The sequence below is a fragment of the Schistocerca piceifrons genome, chromosome 2, assembly GCF_021461385.2.
Source record: "Schistocerca piceifrons isolate TAMUIC-IGC-003096 chromosome 2, iqSchPice1.1, whole genome shotgun sequence".
In the NCBI taxonomy this organism is placed as follows: Eukaryota; Metazoa; Arthropoda; class Insecta; order Orthoptera; family Acrididae; genus Schistocerca; species Schistocerca piceifrons.
The window spans coordinates 550,835,394-550,860,315 of NC_060139.1; the positions used below are offsets into that span (position 1 = coordinate 550,835,394).

The following is a 24,922-nucleotide window of genomic DNA, read 5'->3' on the forward strand; positions in this document are numbered from 1 at the left end:
GGCTCTGAGCACTATGGGACTTAACTTCTGAGGTCATCAGTCGCCTAGAACTTAAAACTAGTTAAACCTAACTAACCTAAGGACATCACACACATCCATGCCCGAGGCAGGATTCGAACCCTTGACTGCAGCGCCTAAACCGCTCGGCCACTCACGTTACAAATCGGACAACTATTGAATAAAACGTGAATTAAACACTGACAGTTTCAATTTTGTTATGAACACTCTTCACTTTTAAGTAACAGGATATCCTCATTCATTTTCAAGGCGGTTCATCGCTTTCAGTTTTTAGGAGAATCTGATATGACACTGCTCACATACGTAAAGAAAGCAGTAGCTGTGTGGTAACTCTCGATAGGTATGCAACACACCTAATGTACAGGTAACATGGGTGCGACATTAATTAACAAAAGCTACTAGTAAAACTACCGTAGTCTACGTTTACTTACGATAATTTTCAATGGTCTACAGTAGTTTTACAATTCTACATCTTACTCTTTAAGTTGCCCCACAGATAACAATCACAGAGAAAGAGATTATTTCTTAAACTACTGTAATATAACTTCTCTTACAAAATATTATCGCACAGGCAAGCAACTTGTACGGTAGTGTGACAGAGGGGTTCTGACTCAAATATGCGTGAGAGTGTTGACAGCGATTGACTTAGAAACAAGGAAAACTTCTCGGAAAGCTCGGTCGACGACCGGGGATTGAGGCTATTTTCAATTTAATTCTGGGGTAACATCCACTGTCAGAGACAGAAATTCGAAATGTGTGTGTCCGTGTGTGATTTGTCGTGTGCGTGTGCACCTCTGTGTGTAACGATGTTCTTTTCAGACAAATATCCGGTAATTTCCTAGAAACGGTGCACATCGAAGTCGCGGCCTCATTGGGAATGATGTATATCGAACGCTCGACACTCTTAAGTGGGGAACACGGATACTGTTTTTCCGTGACAACTGAACGTCGCTAGAGCAAAACGTCGCGCGAGAGTAAATGTTTCAGTTTTTTATATTTTCACAACTTACGACTATCTGCTAAGTCTTTCTGCTGTGATACACTCCCAAATTTCCTAAGAGATGTGCCAAAAGTCTATGATGGGCACTGGGAAAAAGGAATGGTGTTTACACCAGACACAGTATTGTGCACGACGGCGATCTACTTGATGAGTGAAGTAAGTGATATTATTCATTTCCTTGACAAGTTCCTGTGAGTGAAAAAAGTGCTGTTACTCTCTCTTTTTTAATGACTTTCTGTTTTCAATGTGTTCTTCTTTTGTCATCTCTATTGTTACAATCTCGAGAGTAGAGCGTTCGATACGTATCGACCGTAGAGAGGCCGTGATTTCGATCTACACCGTTTCTTAGAAATTACCAAATATCCCAGTAGGCTGGGAGTGGAGCAGAGATGTTCTTGATCAGAACTATAAGAAAAGTGGCACAAACAGCCGCAAGTTTGCTCGACCCATGAGAGAGCGTCACCCTTGTGCTGAGGAACCGGAAGTAGCAGACGCTTCAGGACGGACGCAAACCACGCCGTGTTAGCCTACTTGCAAAACTCCAAGATGCTGGTTTAAGTGAACAGTCTCGGAATATATTACAACACTCTCCGTGTCAGTCGAGTAGGGATTTGAAGATAAGTTTAGACTAATTTAACAGATCGCAGAGGCCTTTAAGCAATCATTTTTCCTGTGTTCCATACGCAAATGAAAGCGTTAATAAGTGGTACAGTTGGAAGTACTCTCTTCCTTGGACTTCGCAAAGGTTTCCAGAGTATGGACGTACAGCACATGTAGATTTGGCAGAGGATTTCACTTCCGGCATTCGCCTGATAACCAGGATAACCTCCAAAAAATTTGGTCAAAACCGGGAAGTAGTTTAATTTTTTCTGGGACAATGATGCCCATCGTCCGAAACATAAATTAAAATGTTGTGTATGTTTATCTATGTACGAGCATTGTGTATTTGCGTGTATCAGTGTATTTGGATTAGCAGTGCTGGTGAAATTGTTAGTGTTTATGTGCTTGTAATATGTGTTATCGTTGTTCCACATAAATATGCACACAATCATAGCTGTGGAAATTGCGATTACATTGGATGAAATAGTGACAGAATACGTCAGTTAGTTTAAATTGTCTACATATGATTTTCTACAGCAGATAAGTCTCATAATTCACGTTAATATTAAGTTGGTGCATAAGTTCGTAGAGCTTTTCTTTTGCGTGTTAGTGCTGCAGCTGCTGTGGGTTTATTGATCGATTGTCATTTTTTATTTGGAGTTCACTGTTGTTATTTGAATTTTAATATTGTCATTTTGTCATTTGGAGGTAGTGAGTGGAGCTGTGGACGCCAGAAAATCGAGTGCCAAGTGGAGAAATGAGAACATATCCGACGTATTGTTCTGTTTGAGTTAAGCGGAGGCAGCCACAAACATTTGCTACGTGTATGAAGTTAATGCCATTGGACAGAAAATGGATTTTTCGTTTTAAGGAGGATCGTTTTGACATTAGTGATTCTCTCCGTTCAGGAAGACTTCAGGATTTGATAAAGATCGTTATACGCATTAATTCACAATGATCCAGGTCACTGTACTCGAGAACTGGCAAATGCGATGAGCTGTGATTGTTACACCATCGTGCAACGTTTGCACGCAATGGTAAAGGTTCAAAAATCAGGTGTTTGTGTGTAGCATACTATAAGCCTAATCAAAAATAAGCGGGTGGTCATATGCATCTGATGGAACAGTGACGGTGATGGTGTAGTGTACTGCGAATTGCTTCCCCAGGGTGTGACCGTCGCTGATAACATTTACTGTCGCCAACTGAGATGTCTTGCAGACGCAGTCCAAGAACAACGACCAGGATGTCTGAGTGAAGTGATGCTACTCCAAGATCACGTCCACCCACATTCCTTTAGACTGACAAAGAACACTATACAGCAGTTAGGTTGGGAAATCATCCCGCACACACACCTTGTTGACGTAATCTTGAGCCCTCAGTTTTCATTTTTTCTGCTCTCTATCGAACAGCCTTCAAGGAACTTCCTTTCCGGAGGAAGATGCGCTCCGAACATGGCTCGACGAATTCTTCGTCTCAAAACAACATGCCGCGGAATCGAAAAGTGACCACTGCTTTGGTAGGTTGTTCTAAATAGCAAAGGAGAATTTGTTATTGATGACTATTGTCTCCGTTATGTGTATGTGTTGTATTGTGTTTATTAAACTTACGAAAAAACTCTACAAAATCATGCATCTACCCAATAGCTATTGCAAACTTCCACTAAGCTTTTGGATCATTACTAACTGTTTTGCACTTCTATGCTTGTGTTCGTTATTTTGATGTACCGTAGTTGAGACAGTTTTATTTAGACAATGGCAAGATACACGATCTTGCCTCTTTTGTTGAACGCCTTCCCCCGTGCCGCACTATTTGCTCATAATCTTTGACCGTAGAAGCGTTGTCCCAGTAGGTGAAAAATACCAGCTGCTATTTCATTGTATGTGCTGTCCACAAACCTGCGTCCAACAATTAATTCCGATGTTCTGAAAAATGAAAAAAACTATCTGACAGAATCACAGTTCTGGATGTGTGCAGGAACTTTGTTGTATAGAACAGAGAGACTCACGTACTGAACATTCCGCTACGTGCACAGATACTGAAATTTTATAACTTTTATCTGCACATTTATTTCACAAAAAAGTAGAAATTACAAAATCAAGCCCTTACAATAGTTCTTCACTAACTGATACTCACGGCACTTTCTCTCGTAGCCGAAAATAATTACGTTTCATTTGTTTTATACGAAGCTGCACGAAACTAGCATTTGTAACGCAGCACTGAATTCCACGACGCGCTATATCGTACTTCTCGTATCGCTTAAACCTATACATCTTCCAGTCTGATGTGTTATGCTATTATGAATTCTACTAAAATACGCACGACACCAGTAAGTCCACTGTTTTCTTTTAGCATACGTTCTCTCTCAAGGACCTCTTTGACTTCAAGTGTGTCTCTTCCAGATTGTTCTCTGATATTAGATGTAATAAATTAATTTCCTTGAATGTGGACCATTAATGTATTGATGGGGAAATTTTACAGTTTGCCCAAAATAGAAACTTACAAATATAATGCATGAAAGTACTCGCACATAGCACCATCACGAATTCCGGAGATAGAGGTAGGGATGACGAAAGCCAGAAGAATGTTGGTAATGTGCCAGAGAGAGTAATTCACTTTTGGACAGGAGGAACACAGCTGAGATATTAAAAAAGCTTTAGTCTACTTCTGAATGAAAAGTGATTTTGGATCGGACATAGATCACTACGTAGCTTCTCACGCAGACGTATGGCAGAAATAGAGAAAGATTTAGAGTTCTACTCTGGTACAGCCAAGAAGATGGACGCATCAGATCGTGTTTTGCAGTTGTGAAATAAAGATAGATGTTTGATATGCAATGTGAGATGCTATAGAGCCCAGTGATTCCGAAACCAATGACTAACAAAAAACATGTGGAAATCATAGCTTGCCTGGCCAGCTCCACTATTTGGTTTTCCGCTCTGATCTCTGTGGACTACGTAAGAAGCATTAATTTACAACTGTAATTGAAGGTAGATAGTGCCTTCCAGCATACCCCTTCCCCTGGTGACATCGGATTGGAATTGCAGGTAGATGTGCACTCACAGCTAAAACGTAGACGTTTCCTGTTAGATGGCATATCTGATGAAATGCCGAAGCAGGAATCAGAAAATTCTCTCCTTCCGATAGCGGTAGGATGTATATTTATGTATGCAGAAGTTGATAAAATTATAAGCCAACTGTGATTATTTTCTGAAAGTTTCTTCTCTATGTAAGTCATAGCCAGTTTCAGATACTTAAGCTTATATTCAGATATCTGTTTCATATTGCTAATGTATAATGGCCAGTGACCGAAGCACTCAACAGAATTTTTCAATTGTTGTTTCTCTATCAATTTCATTTATTATCGTGTGCTCCTTACGTTGCTTCTGCGGGAACGGCAGAGACGTTTTTCGGGATAATGTAGTAGCTGCAGCGGTTTTTTCTGTTTGTGAGCTTGAAAAACACATAGACGGAGATGTTTTGCTGTTAGTTTGTCACCAGGTTATCAAATGGTTCAAATGGCTCTGAGCACTATGGGACTTAACATCTGTGGTCATCAGTCACCTTGAACTTATAACTACTTAAATCTAACCAACCTAAGGACATCACACACATCCATGCCCGAGGCAGGATTCGAACCTGCGTACGGAGCGGTCACGCGGTTCCAGACTGAAGCGCCTAGAACCGCACGGCCACACCAGCCGGCACCATGTTATCCAGGTTGCCTTCCGTCTATAAATCTCCTCCTGGTTTCATTTTGCTAACACAGTCCTAGAATTTCCTATACTTGTTTCCAATGTCACTTTGCCAGGAAGAAATAAAATGTTTGTTGAAAGTACCATTAATTACCATAACATATCTTTCATTGAGCATTCATTGCGTTATTCATTGCTTCAAGCCCACAGGTACGGAAAAACACGCACTTAGCTGGCTGATATGCAACGCAACTTTCGTAAGTAACGAGCATCTAACTGTTTACAGTGTGCCTCAGTAAATATTATCTTTCGTTCTCGCATCGAAAGTGTTAACTACAGAGAACGTTTGCGGCAAAGTCGTTAACAATCTTAGAGACGTTTCTCTGAAAGTATGTTTTGTTTATATCATTTGATATTTGTTCTCTGTGCTTCTCTCGTGTCACGTAATTTTTCAATCCGTGGGTTATCAAAAACTACGGAGTGTGTTGTCTGACAGAACGTACTAATCTTCTATACTCTGACTCAGTACTGCAATTTGAAACAATTCACACCCGCGCACACTGTGTCCAGTGTGTCACAAAATATGATTCTTGTATTTACAAGAATCACATAAAAAAACAGAAAATATTTTTAACTGAAGTTATCGTTTATCTTTAAATTAAAAGCAGTAGGGATATGACTGTTCCTAATCTAAGTATCGCTGTTTATAGGATAGTTATTCCCTTAACCCATTTTGCTGATAGGCTCATGAGGAGATGCGATGTCCAGAAGAAGACTTAACGGTGTGGTGGAGAATAAATAGCGGCTTTCGTGCAGGCGCCCCGGAGCCCAGTTACGAAATGTAAGGGAGCGCCGTTTATTTGCCCAGATGATGGCTATCTCGCACCCACGAGGCGGAAAGCTGTTGTAACTCTTTGAGATCCTACAATTTTAGGCTTTCAGCAGGGCGTACGGGAGAATAGGTGAGAATTCTGCTCAGGTTTTACGGCGCACAAAGTAGCCATTACAGGCATAATTCCCCAGTTAGCACTGCACGCTAAGGTAACACCGACCACTGCATGCAAAAGCCACGTTGAATACCACTCCGTTCGAAGAAGCAAACTTATCTCATAGAGACTTGGATTTCCCATCTTCTCGGAACTTTGAAAATTTGTTACATCAACAGACTGAACAGCGCGACACTCGGGAGAAATAAAATATAAGGGCATTTTTGTTACTTGAATCGTTCGATGATAGGAAAGCCAGACTTTTTCTTACCAGCTGTCATTGAGGTTACTGGAGGTTAAATACAAACTTTGGCTGGTTGAGAGTGTCCGGCTAAGTACGAAATCCAGTGTTTATTGCACGAGACAGCTGAAAACCTAACGCGGAAAGGGTACACCGAAGTTTGCTCTGACGAGGTTCTCGTCCAGGCCGTGAACACGCAAGGGATATCTACCGGACGCTAGTAACGGTGCCTAATGGTGTCATGCGGATGCAGAGAGCTTTCCCTACGCTTCTTCCGAATAAGATTCTATTGCTCCGGAAGGACCTTTGAAAAATATTTGACTTGTGTTCTTAAGAGCGCTGTTAAATTTAAACTGTCACGCTCTTCTGTCAAATGGTCCGATCTGAGGCCGGTTGACGCTGGTATTTACAGGCCATCCTGGCCTAATGAAGTGCAGGCTAAGCATTAGGCTCTTATTCCTGCTAATCCTCGTAGGTTGGTTTGCTTGTAGCAGTTCTTGATGAATAGGTACCTGTTGAAATGAAATAAATAACACGTATTCTTTGCTGCCAGCCCTTTGGCTGGCGAATGGTTGTTATGGTGATGGTGGTGGTGGTGGTGATGATTGGGTGATGTGACAGATGTCATGACAGGGTGATTTAGCACCCGACCTATATTCTCCGTTTCTTCTTCTTCTTTGATGACCTTGCGTGCCTCTTCGTCGTCTTGTGTGGCCTCTTCCGCGCCACTGATGGTTTCATCCGTGTCACTGATAATGAGTTCCCACTCTGCAGAAGTAATTTATAGGAGAAGAAGGCTTTCGCGCATTACAGTATATAGGGTAAGTCACTAACTATTGCCACCTAGAATAACTCCGAAAGTATGATAGTAGCTGAAAATTTTGTGGGACAAATGTTGCATGGGACAACGGGGGCCATAATATGACGTTGATTTTTTGTTGCTACGTGGGGTCGCGTCTGAGATATGAAGGTCAACTTTTTTTTTTTTAATGAGATAGTGTAGTTTGGTACTTATTTTCTGATAGCGGCCATCGAGACTAATCCAATGATGTATGACAGTAAGGTCCTTGAAGGCCAACGAAGGTCAAAAAGGTGGCATGAACGTCCACTTACAAAAGGAGTTCAAAGTGATGATCATTGGTATCAGTGCAGTGCTGCAATCTTCTTATCATGGTTCAAATGGCTCTGAGCACTATGGGACTTAACACCTGAGGTCATCAGTCCCCTAGAACATAGAACAACTTAAACCTAACTAACCTAAGGACATCACACACATCCATGCCCGAGGTAGGATTCGAACCTGTGACCGTAGCGGTCGCGCGGTTCCAGACTGAAGCGCCTAGAACCACTCGGCCACACCGGCCGGCTTCTTATCATGGATTGAGTGGTATTCCTTATCACTTCGGCACTTATCGAAGCACATGCTCTGACAATTCTCTCTCGCATATCTCCAGGTGTTGTTGGAACGTTTTTATAAACAACGTCTTTTACGAATCCCCACAAGAAAAATCCAGAGACGCCAAGTCTGGCGAACGAGCCGGCCACGACACATCTCCTCCGCGTCCAATCCAACGATTTAGGAATTGTCTCTGCAACTCATATCTAGCCATCAGCCATGGCTACAATACCGTTGGTTCTTAGGACAAGGAATCATCGTAAAGTAAATGAATCAGACTCTGTGTCCGTATGGGTTCAAAGTGCACTGAATTGTGCTAAGATTAAAGTTGCCTTCCAGCATACCCCTGGTCAGGGGTGAAAAGATAGAGGTAATGAAGAAAGGAAGGTCGTGGTTGATCGTGAGGCGTGAACGGGTAAGGACTGAGTGAATGGTGGTCGGTACCATCCTGGAGAAACGTGGCGATCATCTTCAGCGTCGTCGCCCCACACTCCCCTGCGGAGAGTCATAATGCTACGCTTAAAACAATGGACTCGCATGTGGAAATAAAAGCCATACCGCTTCAACTTGAGCTTCCTTTTTTAATGACTCCCACGTCGATTGTACTTCAATATTTCAGCCACAAAAACCACAAGTCTGAGTTCTCGTGCGTTCTCACATATTTAAGACTTCAGTCCGAAATGTATAGTTTGGGGAAGTAATAGTGTTTGCGGTGTCTTTCTGTCAATGTAGCAATTTTTCTCATGTACCCAATGACGTGGGGAATAATTTTATTTACACATGGTCTTACTAAAGGAACAGCTCCACAATCCAGATTAAACGTTGTCAAGGGTTAAACGCTTAGATCAGAAAATCAGAAAGGATGATGAACTAAAATGATGCATTGGTGTTTTACTGCCGTTTTAGCTTCCAATTCCAGCGTGAACAAATAAAACCGGCCCGGAAAGTATTTATAAGACTGATGTGTAACCGATCTTTGGCAATCAACAGGCGAACTGCCCCTCACGCAAAATACTGAAAATCGTGATTTGGATGCACCAGTCGGTTGCTGTTGTATGTCTGCGCATGCGCATCTCTCGCACGCTCTGTCCCGAGTACTTCGCTGTCTCATAACGTATGAGTGAGCGAGATAAGCAGACGTGTTTAGTGATCAGGCGAATGAACACAAATTGGCGCCTACGAGAAGACAATGATTCTTCATTTCGAATGATATGCGAAGCACAGTTCGTGGACAATGTGTGCGAAACTATTTACCCTCAGTTTAAGACCGAAAGTGTTTTGGTAAAATCTCCAGCAAAGTGTGGAATGAAAAATGTAATGTTGAAATGGCGCCAGACGGGTTCAGTGGCGACTAAAAATCGGAAGTCTTCGAGAAGAGTTAGAACACCAGAAAAAATTGCCCGAGCAAAGGAAAGCGTGGAAGAAAGTCTGACGAAATCTCAACGACGTTTATCTGTGAAAGTGGGAATTAAGAATTCAAAAAGGACGTGCGTCTGTATCCTTACAAATTTATTGTTGTGCATGAATGAAAGCGTCCAGACGAATCTCCGCCTTTGAATTTTCCCGCTGGTTTCCGACTGAAGTAGAATCCGAATATTTCGATCCTCAGTTTTCCATTTCTTCAGATGAGGTCTGGTTCAGCTTGTCAGAGCATCTGAACTCACCAAACATGCGCCATTATGCGTTAGAAAATCTCCATCAGTACTATCAAGAGCCGTAGCATAATCTCAAGGTTGGTGTTCGGTGAACAATGTCTGGTGTACGCATCGTAACATTATTCTTTCACCAAACTGTTAATGCTAATCGGTATGTCCAGAAATTGCTTAACTCATATGTGGATCAACTCATTGAAGATGAACAAAAGTATGGGTATTTTCAGCAAGTCGGAGCAGCAGCAAAAACAGCTTTGACGGCCTTGTCACGTGTGCATGAGGTGATCAGTGAGGAGGGGGCAATCGACAGAGGCAGTGCAGTCTGCTGGCAACCTAGATCGCAAAAAAATGGCTCAAATGGCTCTAAGCACTGTGGGACTTAACATATGAGGTCATCAGTCCCCTAGACTTAAAACATCTTAAACCGAACTAAGCTAAGGACAACACATACATCCATGCCCGAGGCAGGATTCGAGCCTGCGACCGTGGCAGCAGCGCGGTTCCGGATTGCAGCGCCTAGAACCGCTCGTTCACAGCATCCGGTACCTGGATTGCCTGTGATTTTTATCTGTGGGGGAAAAATTGAAGGCACAGGTGTACTCAAATGATCCTCACTTATTGGAAGAGCTACAGCAAAACACTGAAAGCGCTATTACTACTGTCCCTCATGCAGAGCTGCTATACGTTCTCACTGTTTGATAAATCGAGCACAGAGCCGCAACGATATAAAACGGTGACCGTTTCCAGCATCTTCTGTGATATTCATTAACGAAGGTCAATCACAAATCAGTCTTCTTGTAAAAATTTTACGGAACAGTTTTATTTTGCCTATTCTGTGTAAATAGAATCACTTCAGTTTTGGAGGCATTATTTCGTTGTCTGGCGCTTTATACAGAATTTCAGGAAATAATCCAGCAGGAGAAGTTGTTATCCAAACGGCAGGGAGCGGGTTGGGAAGTAGCTTTGAGCTGAACCCGGTGAAAATTAAAAAAAAAAAAAGTCAAATAATAATATTTTAACAATTTTTCAGATCCAATGTGCGACACGGATACAGTTAGAAACATAGAATAAAAAGAAACGAAAAAACTCAGTCTTTAATAACTGTAGTCCTCAGTCATTAAAAAATACGATCATTACATTTGCTATAAACTCGTTAAGAAATATTGGCAGTTAAATACATTTACTTTAGAATTTGAATGACTAATATCTATACGCATGAGGTTTGTTCCAGAATAGCTTTAAATTTATGTTACTTGTATTCTTCAAAGTAGTTCAAACGGTTCAAATGGCTCTGAGCACTATGGGACTTAACATCTATCGTCATCAGTCCCCTAGAACTTAGAACTACTTAAACCTAACTAACCTAAGGACATCACACAACACCCAGTCATCACGAGGCAGAGAAAATCCCTGACCCCGCCGGGAATCGAACCCGGTAACCCGGGCGCGTGAAGCGAGAACGCTACCGCACGACCACGAGCTGCGGACTTCAAAGTAGTACAACAAATGTTTCCATACTAAAGGTAGCCTCGAAAATTTCTTAATAAAAAGACTCTATATTTTGGATGAAGTCCCTTTCGACATAGCAAATATAGTCTTGAAGACTTTCACCAAGACAATAAACATAGAATGAAAGCCTTTCAAAACAACCTTAAGACTAGAGAATAGAACAGGCAATAAAAAAAACAAATCTCAAAAAATTATTCCAGTAACTGAAATTAATACACAACTACAATTTTCATTGAAAGAAAGCTACAGTTTTGGTCAGTCGGAAAACAGCAAAGGCTCAAATTATTAATGTAACAACTGTTTAAAAATTCGCTATACTTCGGTTAACCGTCTTTTGGACAGAATAACTTCTAATCACCGGCCAAGTTGGTACACAAACACACATGACATTAAATAATTATAGCTTACTCAGAACCAGTGAAGATGCACCCGTATATGCTAAGGCAGCTTTACTGATACACAAGACAGTATCTGTGATCAGTTGGCCAATGTGAGACTTGGAGCAGTTCTGAAATTATTTGACAAGTAGAACTCGAAATTTGTGATCTGGCCAGAAGTTTTAATACAACAAACAGTTCTAGTGACTTGGTAGTTTTATTAGCATGCACAAATATTATCATTATTATATTTTTACACTAACGTAAGCTTATTAAATTTCCTTAAATATGACATAGAGGCTTATCTCACTAGGGGTAAGATAGATACTGCCTAGAGGAAAATAAAAGATACATTTGGAGAAAAGAGAACCACTTGCTCGAATATCAAGAGCTCAGATGGAAACCCAGTTCTAAGCAAAGAAGGGAAAGCAGAAAGGTGGAAGGAGTATATAGAGGGTCTATACAAGGGCGAGGTACTTGAGGACAATATTATGGAAATGGAAGAGGATGTAGATGAAAATGATATGGGAGATACGATACTGCGTGAAGTGTTTGACAAAGCACTGAAAGACCTGAGTCGAAACAAGGCTCCGGAAGTAGACAACATTCCATTAGAGCTACTGACAGCCTTGGGAGAGCCAGCCCTGACAAAACTCTACCATCTGGTGAGAAAGATGTATGAGGCACGCGAAATACCCTCAGACTTCAAGAAGAATTGACAAAACTCTACCATCTGGTGAGAAAGATGTATGAGACAGGCGAAATACTCTCAGACTTCAAGAAGAATAAAATAATTCCAATCCCATAGGAAGCAGGTGTTGAAAGATGGAAAAATTACCGAACTATCAGTTTAATAAGTCGCAGCTGCAAAATACTAAGGCAAAATCTCTACAGGCGAATGGAAAAGCTGATAGAAGCCGACCACGGGGAAGATCAGTTTGGATTCCGTAGAAATATTGGAACACATGAGGCAATAGTGACCTTACGACTTATCTTAGAAGCTGGATTAAGAAAAGGCAAACCTACGTTTCTAGCATTTGTAGACTTAGAGAAAGCTTTTGACAATGTTGACTGGAAAACTCTCTTCCAAATTCTGAAGGTGGAAGGGGTAAAATACAGGGAGCGAAAGGCTGTTTACAATTTGTACAGAAACCAGATGGCAGTTATAAGAGCCGAGGGACATGAAAGGGAAGCAGTGGTTGGGAAGGGAGTGAGACAGGATTGTAGCCTCTCCCAAATGTTATTCAATCTGTATATTGAGGAAGCAGTAAAGGAAACAAAAGAAAAATTCGGAGTAGGATTAAAGTCCATAGAGAAGAAATAAGAACTTTGAGGTTCGCCGATGAGATTGTAATTCTGCTAGAGACAGCAAAGGACGTGGAAGAGCAGCTGAACGGAATGGACAGTGTCTTGAAAGGTGGATATAAGATGAACATCAACAAAAGCAAAACGAGGATAATGGAATGTAGTCGAATTAAGTCGGGTGATGCTGAGGGAATTAGATTAGGAAATGAGGCACTTAAAGTAGTAAAGGAGATTTGCTATTTGTGGAGTAAAATAACTGATGATGATCGAAGTAGAGAGGATACAAAATGTAGACTGGCAATGGCAAGGAAAGCGTTTCTGAAGAAGAGAAATTTGTTAACATCGAGTACAGATTTAAGTGTCAGGAAGTCATTTCTGAAAGTATTTGTATGGAGTGTAACCATGTATGTAACTGAAACATGGACGATAAATAGTTTGGACAAGAAGAGAATAGAAGCTTTCGAAGTGTGGTGCTACAGAAGAATGCTGAAAATTAGATGGGTAGATCACATAACTAATGAGGAGGTATTGAATAGAATTGGGGAGAAGAGGAGCTTGTGGCACAGCTTGACTAGAAGAAGGGATCGGTTGGTAAGACATGTTCTGAAACATCGAGGGATCATCAATTTAGTACTGGAGGGCAGCGTGGAGAGTAAAAACCGTAGAGAGAGACCAAGAGATGAATACACTAAGCAGATTCAGAAGGATGTAGGTTGCAGTAGGTACGGGGAGATGAAGAAGCTTGCACAGGATAGAGTAGCATGGAAAACTGCATCAAACCAGTCTCTGGACTGAAGGCCACAACAACAAGAATAACAAATATGGCATACGACAGTAGTGCCAAGACCCACGAATAAACATACAACAATTTTACCATACCTTCTAAGCATGAGTCAGTTGCGTTCTAATAAGAGTCGTATTTGTTGAACTTAGTACATTAGGCTAATTTGCCGCCAACGACTCAGTAGATTCCATTACACGACATATAACACAATTACAAAACCAGCTGGATCTGAAACGCAGACTCTTATAGTAATTTGCACAGCATACGACAAATAATTTAAAAAAAAGACAATTCTTTCAACAAAGGAGAGGTGAGCCAAAATACAAATAAGCTAACCGCCCTTGCAGGGCTGCAACTGAATACCGGCGAGACTGATTACTCTTGCAGGTATTTCACCAATAATAATATTAGTAATAATATCGGTGTTTATCGCCAGTACAGAACGTGTGTGGAATGAGACAAAACGGGTGTCCAGCACTCATCTAACGGACAGAGAGCACAATACTTAAAGCCCACACAAGCAGAATAGCGAAGTTGAACCAAGAAATTGCTCACCATTACAGTGCGTTACTCTTCAGTGAAGTCATTCCAGTATCGAGTTTCTTATGAAGCTCTGCCTAGCACCATTTTACAGAACAGAGAGCACAGGACAGGTCTGGCGGCTGACAACACACACTGCCCCTTCCGTCAAGGCCACAGGCCCCTCTTCCGATATCAACAAGCCACGGAAAGCCAAGGTCCCCAAACCGCAGTAGTGCTTCCGCATCCAGGCGTCTGAGCCCTATCTATAACACTCCGTCTAAAGGCCACAAATGGCCCATCGGGACCAGCCGACCGCCGTGTCATCCTCAGATGAGGATGCGGATAGGAGGGCCATGTGGTCAGCACACTGCTCTCCCGGTCGTTACGATGGTTTTCATTGACCGGAGCCGCTACTATTCAGTCAAGTAGCTCCTCAGTTGGCATCACGAGGCTGAATGCACCCCGAAAAATGGCAACAGCGCATGGCCTCCCGGATGGGCACCCATCCAAGTGCCGGCCACGCCCGACAGCGCTTAACTTCGGGATTCTGACGGGAACCGGTGTATCCACTGCGGCAAGGCCGTTGCCCATTCAGCCCTATCTATGCCATACCTTAAATACCCGTTCCTCAGCGGGCACCGCTCCCTAGGAACGCGCAATTACGTTCCGACAGAAACGGCCAATGAAGAAGGATCGATACAAGAGAACAAGTGAAACGATTACTGGTGCACGGCACATTATCTTACTTTTGTACCAAGACAGCTGGGTGTATTCCAAGTGGCTCCTGAAATGTAAAGACAAAACTTTAACTCCCTCGTCAAATTTCAAACAATGTAAGTCTAGCGATTGCAAATCGGTTGTTAGACCTGAGTTAGCTCACAAAATAGGAAGCTTTCCCGTCATCTGTGCAGCCGTGTTCTGGGCGAATTAGGAACAGTGTGCCACTTTTCTGAGTCGAAGGCTGAAGAGATGTAATTGGCAACATGATGAATTTCGGTAGTACACAGTATTAGTAGGCAATGTACCGGAAGATGCAACGTACTCGTGTGATACAGCTTCAGCAACACCTGACAGGCTTTGACAGTGGCGTCATTGTGGGTCTCCGTTCTGTAGGTTGATGGAATTGCGCAATAACCAGATCTGTGAGTTATTCGAATGTGACAGTGGTCCGATGTTGGACTGCATGGGAACGTGAGGGCAGGCATTCTCGTCGTCAAAGTTCTGGTCGACCGTATGTGACCACCACAAAGGAGGATCGTTGTACTATGTACCAAGCAAATCGTAGATAATCTGTTTACATCTGTGGTTCCCATCCCAGATCAAACAACATTCTGTGTCATCCGACACCATTGGTCGGAGGCTATAAGCAGCCGCACTAGGGAACTACCGTCCCATACGTAGCCCGACGTCAGCACAACACAAATGGCTGCGTCTGGAGTTGTCCTGTGACCGGCAAGCTTGGAGTGCCGTTGAATGGCATCGCATCGCGTTCAGCGATGAATCTCGGTTCTACACTACCCCGACTGAGCATGGCAGTGACCTTGGGAGAGGTCTAATCCTTCCCATGTTTTGGAAAGGCAAAGCGATGTTTCTCCTGGCCTCGTGAAATGATAAGCCATCAGCTATGACTTTAGCTTATGGCTGGTAGTGATTAAGGGAGCTCTAACGGCACAGTGCTACGTCACTGACATCCTCGGTCCTCCTGTGTTACCCCTCATGCGACATTATCTTGGAGCCAGTGTTCAGCAGGACAATGCTCGTCCATGCCTGTGTCTATAAACTGTCTGCGTTATACAGGGTGTTTCACTAAATGTGTTTGCCTCTGTAAGTTACGAAGTAATAGGCGACGGAAATATTTATTGCGTTAGGTCACCATAAGAAACGTTACACTGTCTGCGGAGCTATGAACATAGTTTATTGTGTTATTATCCAAAGAGTTACAGCAAAAAGATACAATTTTTTAAAATGGAACAAAGTTGTTTCTACCATGCACTGGAATAAGTAACACCACTTGTGTATACATCAATTTAAATTACATCGCTATCAGTTTTAGTTTGGGACCTACAACCCTTCAAAGTTTGAGGGGCAGATACCACACGCTGTATATAAGACAGGTCTGTGTGGTGGGTGATAGACGTTCTGGCGGTGGGAAGTTGATTTAAACGAGATATTCAAATGTTTCTCCATTTCCTGAATGCTCAATGCCATGCGCCTTCTAAAGGATCTGCGAACGAGATGTAAGATCGTCGGTGCCACGTAGCAACATGCGTCCTCGATGTGTCGTGTACCATACGTCACACATATTTGAGGCTTACGCCAGCGACTGCAACAACGGCTCGTAAGCTGACAGGAGCGTCGTGGTGACTTCTGCTAGAACAAACATCTCCGTCTCCTTACTTCTTGCAGTTCTTCGTCTGTTTCTGCCGCGCATTACCAAGTTACCTGTTTCTCAAAGTCGTTGTTCGGCACGTAAGAACGTAATAGCTGCCAGAGCTCTTCGCCTACGATATCTCACGGCGTACGCTATGGTTGCTTCAATGGCATTGTGTCGGCACTCGCCGAGCATCAGCAACATGTCAACGTACTCGTTGATCGTGTATGCCATCTTCATCCAATGTAATTAACTGTGATACATTGAGCCCCGTTCGTCTGTGTGGCTCGGACTGTCTGGTATACGGCCGTGTGCGGCGACAGTCGGTAGTCTAACAGCGCATCGAGGAAGCTTCTCGCTCCGTGACACCGGCGACGGTACAACTCGGCCGCGCCACATTTAGAAGGCGCATTGCGTTATGCGCAGCGTGTGTGGTATCTGCCCCTGACGCTTTGAAGGGTTGTAGCTCCCAAACTAAAACTGATAGGAATGTGATTTAAACTGATGTATACACAGCTGGTGTTACTGATTCTAGTGCATGACAGAAAAACTATTGTTCCATTCAAAAAATTGTATCTTTTTGCTGTAACTCTTTGGATAATAACACAATAAACTGTGATCATAGCTCCGCAGACAGTGTAACGTTTCTTATGGTGACCTACCGCAATAAATATTTCCGTCGCCTATTACTTCGTAACTTACAGAGGTAAACACATTTAGTGAAACACCTTGTATAGAGAAATTCCTGTGGCCACCAACACGCGCGGAGCTATCATCGCTAAAACGTGTTGGACCAAATCGTATTTCAGCTCCGTTCCATTGTCAGTATTCAGGATGTCAAGTTACAACAGTTGTGGGCCGTATTGCCTCACGAGAGAATACAAAGGTTTTTATGACCCTCTGAACCGAATCAGTGAAGACATCCATGCCACAGGGGTTGCAGCGTCTTACTGATAAGTGGGCTCATACTGCCAAGTTCGGCGTAAATTTGACTCAGTTTTGTAATCACTGCATCTTGCATCACACATCATCTCAACCCGTAAAGTCTTATTTCGTTTCTTCCTCCCCTTGTGGATGCTTCACTTTTTTTGCCAGGCACAGCGCACTGAGCAATTTTTACATATAATTTTCTTAACACCATCTTCAGCAGAAGTAAACTTTATTGTGTTTCTTTTCTTTACACGGACTTGTATCAATAATTATATGCACATGGGCATCGAAAGATGACAGTACAGTCAAAAGGGAAAAATCTGTTTTGTGGTTTTAATAACACAATCATTAAAATCACTGAATTATTTGGGGAATAAGGGTAAAAAGTATAGCTCCAGTGTTAAGACTATTATTTTACATTTCATATGCCCGAAAATTCTCTAGCCGAGAGTGTTCTTCTTAAAGTAATAGTTTCGTCAATCTGGTAAAGTCAGTATAGTAAGAGCTGTAAGGCTTTCTTTTTACTTCAAAAACTTTTTTTGTATGCTGGGTACATTACGTGGCGTTCGTTAAAGTTTTACCTTGTGAATTTAATGGCAAGGTATTCGTGCATCTCTGCACTATAGAATAATATGAGCTTCGTAATAGGTCCTTTAAGCTGACGTGCAAGCACACATCCGCTTATTTCTGAAAGTTCGTGTAATTCTGCTTCTTTGGTTGAGACCGAGTATTGATAGCAAACGTTAAGACGCCTTATTCAAGTTCTAATAATTTACACATACTTCTTCTTGTTACTTTTCCTTTCCCGGAAAAAATAGTTGAATCTATGTTCGAAACACTTTCGCAGGTCTTAAATTTTAACGTGTGGCTTTTCTAAGAGTTTTCTAACGAAAACTTTGTTCGGCCATTCGCAGTGTCAACGATATAATTGTACCTAAAATCCACCGTAACGTTTCTATAAGAACTGTTCGTTTCGGATTTCTATGGTCTCTGTAAGGCACTGAGCCCAAATTTCTACTGAGAATGAAACTGATAGGGCAGAAAAGTTAAAAAAACGCTCCATTCAGAACCTCTAGGAAAGTTGTATAAGTAAACCGCTTGTACAAAGTTTTTCGAAAGAAACAATTGACAACTCCCGTAACTCGTATGTAGTTCCTCGGAACAGATTCTGATCTTTCTCATGTACATGCAGATCTACAATAGTTGCAGAACCAGTCCTGCTTTCTCTGACTACATAGATAAATCTTCACTGCTATTAATTATTGTAGGTTTGGTGTTGTGTACCGTAGAGTTGTGTCTTATTAAAACGTAACACCATTGTTTGGCAGAACCCACGTAACAGATGATTATACCTAGAAATTAAGCGAAAAGCTTTTGACAGAATTAAAATCTTACTGCGGCTTCAATTGGGCCATACATATTATATCATTCGAATAACACAATTACTTTCTACGGTGTCATTATTTTCTTCCCCTCGCAGTCATTCATTCATAAACGGCTAGAGCCCTGAACAACGTCCATGACAACTAAAGCAGCCGTTCACCCAATAACAGTATCATGTTTGTACGCAGTCCACGTCAGATATATTGTGAGATTCTGCAGCAATTCCTCTGTGCTTCCGCTGCAACCAAATCGAAGCTTCCATTAGAGTCATTTGCATCCATATGACTGGATCCCTTTCCATCAGGTTCTCTCAGCATCGGATTATATATTCAGCTTAGTCTATACGAGTGGATGACAGATTTGTCAATCTCCCAATTGTAGACTATACGTAAATCACGCATATTGCTTGTTCCACGAACCAGTTGCACGAAGTGATGCTGTTTGGTGTAGCAGCAGGTTAGTAGCACTGTCTGCATCAGATCAGGGTGTCCACGTGTTTGAACATACTTTCTCTTTACTTAGTTCACCGCACATTATTACACAATACTACTTTATTTAGCAGATATTGGCGAAGTTTTACAGAAGCTCGAAATTTAGCACGAATTTCAATGTGAGATGTCTTTAACAATTTCCAGAATGAGACTCTCCCTCGAAATTTGGCAGAAGACCCAGAGAGAGTTTGGTCATATGCAAAGTACACTAATGGCAAGACGCAATCATAATACATTCACTGCGCTACAACAATGGTTATGTTATTGATGAGAGTGCCACTGAAGTTGAGTTACTAAATACGGCTTTCAGAAATTCGTTTACAAAGGAAGACGCAATAAATATTCCAGAATTCGAATCAAGAACAATTGCCAACATGAGTAACTTAGAAGTAGATATCTTCGGAGTAGAGAAGTAACTTAAGAGTTAATAAAGGCAAGGCCCCCAGTCCAGACTGAATACCAGTCAGAATACTTTCAGAGTATGATGATACAATAGCTCCACATTTAGCAATGATGTCCGACTACTCGCTAGTAGAAAGATTCGTACCCAGTGATTGGAAAGTTGCACAAGTCACATCAACACCCAAGAAAGGAAACAGGAGTGATCTTCTGAATTACAGGCCTATATCACTAATGTCCATTTGCAGTAGGATTTTGCAACATGAACTATGCTCTAACATTATGAATTATCGCGAAGAAAACGATTTATTTCAAATATCCAACGCGGGTTTAGAAAACATCCTTATCAAACACAACTAGTTCATTTTTCTCAAGATGTAATTTATTTATTTAATCCAGTCGTCTGGGATCCAACCGGCATGGTCACAAGAGCAGGAGAGGCGCTGCAGGCCACGCCGTACTGTTGGCATACGCACTCGTGCCGGTCGTCTGCTGCCATAGCCAGATTTCGCCTCACTGTCCTAACGGATACCTTCGTCGTCCCCACATTCATTTCTACGGTTATTTCACGCGTTGTTACTTATTTCTTAGCACTGACAACTCTACACATACGTCACTGCTCTCGGTCGCTAAGCGAAGGCCGTTGGCCACTACGTTGTCCGTGGTGAGTGGTAATGTCTGAAATTTGGCACTCTCGGCACACGCTTGACACTGTGGATCACCGAATATTGATTTCCATGACGATTTCCGGAGTAGAATGTCCCGTGCCCCTAGCTACAATACCGCCTTCAAACTCAGTTAATTCCCGTCGCGTGGCCATTATTAAGTCGGAAACCCTTTCGCATGAAGTATCTGTGTACAAATGACAGCTCAGCCAATGCACTGCCCTTCATATCTGGTGTACGCGGTACTACGGCCATCTTTATATGTGCATGTCGCTATCCCATGATTTTTGTCACCTCAGTGTATATTATTCGATATATTGCTTCACGTCTTAGATACAAATTAAAAAGGCATTGTCGATATAGCGAAAGGTGTCAGTTTTGAAGACAAATTTTTTGGTGTTTCCCGTGAAACAATTTGCTAAACCTGGTGGTAGTGAAAGACTAGTAGTCGTTTCGGTAGCCATATCGTAATAACTATATTCCTCTATACAAAAAAATAAGCGGTCCTCAACGTCTGCTGCGACACTCTTTTAATTTTAGAAGTGTCGTGCGTCTTCTACCGATTGGTTCGTAAAAAAAGAGGTAGTTTCATAACATCGCCCACTGAATTCACTCTCATTTAAATACACTACTGGGCATTAAAATTGCTACACCACGAAGATCACGTGCTACAGACGCGAAATTTAACAGACAGGAATAAGATGCTGTGATATGCACAAACAACAGTTGACCGGCGTTGCCTGGTGAACTGTTCTTGTGATGCCTCGTGTAAGGAGGAGAAATGCGTGCCATCACGTTTCCGACTTTGATAAAGGTCGGATTGTAGCCTATCACGATTGCAGTTTACCGTATCGCGACAATGTTGCTCGCGTTGGTCGAGATACAATGACTGTTAGCAGAATATGGAATCGGTGGGTTCAGGAGGGTAATACGGAACGCCGTGCTCAATCCCAACGGCCTCGTATCACTAGCAGTCGAGATGACAGGCATCTTATCCGCATGGCTGTAACGGATCGTGCAGCCACGTCTCGATCTCTGAGTCAACAGATGGGGACGTTTGCAAGACAACAACCATCTGCACGAACAGTTCGACGACGTTTGCAGCAGCATGGACTATCAGCTCAGAGATCAAGGCTGCTGTTACCCTTGACGCTGCATCACAGACAGGAGCGCCTGCGATGGTGTACTCAACGACGAACCTGGGTTCACGAATGGCTAAACATCACTTTCTCGGATGAATCCAGGTTCTGTTTACAGCATCATGATGGTCGCATCCGTCTTTGGCGACATCGAGGTGAACGCACATTGGAAGCGCGTATTCGTCATCGCCATACTGGCGTATCACTTGGCGTAATGGTATGGGGTGCCATTGGTTACACGTCTCGGTCACCTCTTGTTCGCATTCACGGAACTTTGAAGAGTGGTCGTTATATTTCAGATGTGTTACGACCTGTGGCTCTATCCTTCATTCGATTCCTGCGAAACCCTACATTTCAGCAGGATAATGCACGATCGCATGTTGTTTCTGGATACAGAAAATGTTCGGCTGCTGCCCTGGCCAGCACAGTCTCCAGATCTCTCACCAACTGAAAACGTCTGGTCAATGCTGGTCGAGCAACTGGCTCGTCACAATACGCCAGTCACTACTCTTGATGAACTGTGGTACCGTGTTGAAGCTGCATGGGCAGCTGTACGTGTACACGCAATCCAAGCTCTGGTTGACTCAATGCCCAGGCGTATCAAGGCCGTTATTACGGCCAGAGCTGGTTGTTCTGGGTACTGATTTCTCAGGATCTATGCACCCAAATTGCGTGAAAATTTAATTACATGTCAATTCTAGTATAATATATTTGTCCAATGAATACCCGTTTATCATCAGCGTTTCTTCCTGGTGTAGCAGTTTTAATGGCCAGTAGTGTATATTCCGCTATACAAGAAATAAGCGCTCCTCTACGTCTGTTGGGACACTCTTTTGGTTTTAGAAGTGCCGTGGTCATGTAACAGGCTCAGTGCGTCTTCTACGGACTGGTTCGTAAAAAAAAAGAGTTAGTTTGATAACATCGCCCGCTGAATTTACTCTCATTTGAGTAGGAATATTGAAAAAGATAAAAATGTTACTCAGCACAATCATTTAGTATTTCTATGGTTTTCTCACTACTCTAAAATGTTCTGCTCCAACCAAACAATTTCAGAAACGCACCTCACTTGCCCACCAATGTCTGATACGGTTAAAAAAACTTTTCGCGTCTTCGGCAAGCTGTTTCTTATGTACATCTTTCTCCGTCAGTTTTGTATAATTCTGCTTTGTAGAAATGTCTTGCGTTTTTCTGGTACATCTGCGTCAATTCTTATATAGGACGCAGATGAGAATTTAACGATCTAAACTCATACTAAATTTGGTCATATGCACAAGGAACCGTACCACGCCTGTAGACTGCTATACCATGACACTAAATGGACGTCGTGTCGTCAAAAAGTATGTTGAGGGCACACCATTAGCCGCTTCCCCAACCAATTTTTTTCCCAAGAAGCTCCTCAATTATCTTGACAAGTTTGAAGGCTTCCCGCTTTTGCCCCCCCCCCCCCCCCCTCCAAGGCAAAACCTTCGGAAGCAACAGGAGTCGACACAGCTTCTTCCAGTGCCAGACAGACACGGTAAACAATTTATCTTCGAGAATAGACATAAGAGAAATTGCGAAATGTTAATTAAGTGAAGAAAATATTGTATCTATCATCAGGTATTCCTTGATTACAAATTCACCCAGTCTTATACATTACCTAAACTCATATTTATGACAACAATGGCATCTTCGTACAATATTGACTCTACATAGTTGGAAATAGAGCTGCATCACATATATGAGGTGTGCGACAAATGCAATGAGACTGACAACATGATCGGCGATTAGACAACGCTGTGATGTTCTGCACGTATATACCGGTGTGTTCACGCCTTCCAGATGTTCATTCCGCTCCCAACAGCCATCACGTGAAATCTGAGAACGCCATGAGTGAAGACATATGTTTGTTATGTATTACGAAAATGGAATAGCGGAATTCAGAGCAACATTATGCCATCAAGTCTTGTGCTAGACTTGGGGAATCCAAGAGTGTGTCCTTGGAAAGGTTGAAGCAGGTGTGGCTCAAATCAGTTTTGGAAGTCCAAGAACACGTTGAAGATGAACCTCGTTCAGGGAGACCATAGCCCGATGAAAACGTCGAACGTGTGCTTGCTCTTGTGAAATTGTTCCTCCAGCAAACTGTCAACCATGTGTTTTACAAAGATGCCCAAAGGCTAAGGAAGAGGGTAAATCGAGTGAGACCGGACAATGTAGACAAATCACATGGCCACTTGCATCACGGAATTTTTGACCTCTACGACGGTAATGGGCACTACATATTGAACTTTGAATACCTCGAGCCCCAAGTGCTATGGCACCAAAGTATATACACTTGTTACACCCAGCTTTATTGAGTGGCCCAGAGATGTGGCTGGTCTCAATGTTTAGCTATGTTTTTCGTCATAGGGTGCCATCTCACTCCTGTCGTAAACTCAATTTTTAAGCTGAAATAAAATATATTAAACAATGCACGTTGATTTATAATTTGAACAAGTGGTCTATTTTTGTTCGATATATTCACTAAACATTTGAAATACAGTCTGAGAGGCTCTTACGTAAGGGCGGTCGTTAATGACTGATGCTACAACACTTCACTATAAAATTCACATGTCGCAATCACGGCACTCGACAGTCTGTTCACAATTCACAAAATACACTCTTGTTTGCTGTCCTAAACCACTATATTGCGCTCCACTTGATCGATTGCGAACGCCGCTACATACATACTTGTCCCCGATCGTGGCTACCAACCCACTACTTCCCCCAGATGCGCGCTACGTCCAGCTCTTAGCGTCACTCAAATCCAACTGTCCTCAAAGATGGCCGCCCTACGTACCCTCGAAACAACTACCTAACTCAATGTTTGACAAAAAGAAATACGAGTATTATAAAACCAAACACAAAAACACATATGATGCATTGAAAAACATGGAAAATTTCCAGGTAATAACAATTTAAGGTCCAATTTGCTGTATCTGTCACCGTTTTTTCACAAATAATGTTCTTGTGGCGTGATATTGCTTTTCTCTTATTTTCGATACTAAACAGAAATAAACAGATAAAATATGTACTTAATTACTCATCTACCTCTTTAAACTTTAGAACGCTGCCGTTAGTTTTGTCTCTTTAAGTTTATTTACAGTTTCTCTCAGTCGAATCCCATATTCCGACCACTCATTACAGTTGGTACAGATTCTGCTAAATCGGCTGTGACTGCTCGATGCAACTCTACTAGCCGCATCCATAGACACTTTGTTTACATTAATCGGCCAAAGCATTGCCGAGATATATATTTAAGACATCAATAACTTTGAAACTATTATATATTTTTGTGGCGCGTCTAGATAATTTAGTTTTACATATTTTTCTGTCCATGAGTGCCAACTCGCACCTCTGCGCCTCTCTTAGTTTTGTTTTTTTCCAAACCCGCGTAAACGCTAGCCGCTATCCACGGCCCCGTAGCAACCGCCACGTGCTCTG

General features: G+C 42.3%; 1 protein-coding gene and 1 pseudogene across 1 annotated transcript in view; one reads left to right on the top strand and one right to left on the bottom strand.

Annotated features, from left to right (window-relative positions):
* Positions 1-24,922, top strand: part of LOC124775577 (inactive rhomboid protein 1) — a 293,959-nt gene that overhangs the window by 20,679 nt on the left and 248,358 nt on the right. The gene's annotated exons all lie outside the window — the stretch shown is intronic.
* LOC124778401 lies at positions 14,553-14,670 on the bottom strand (annotated as a pseudogene).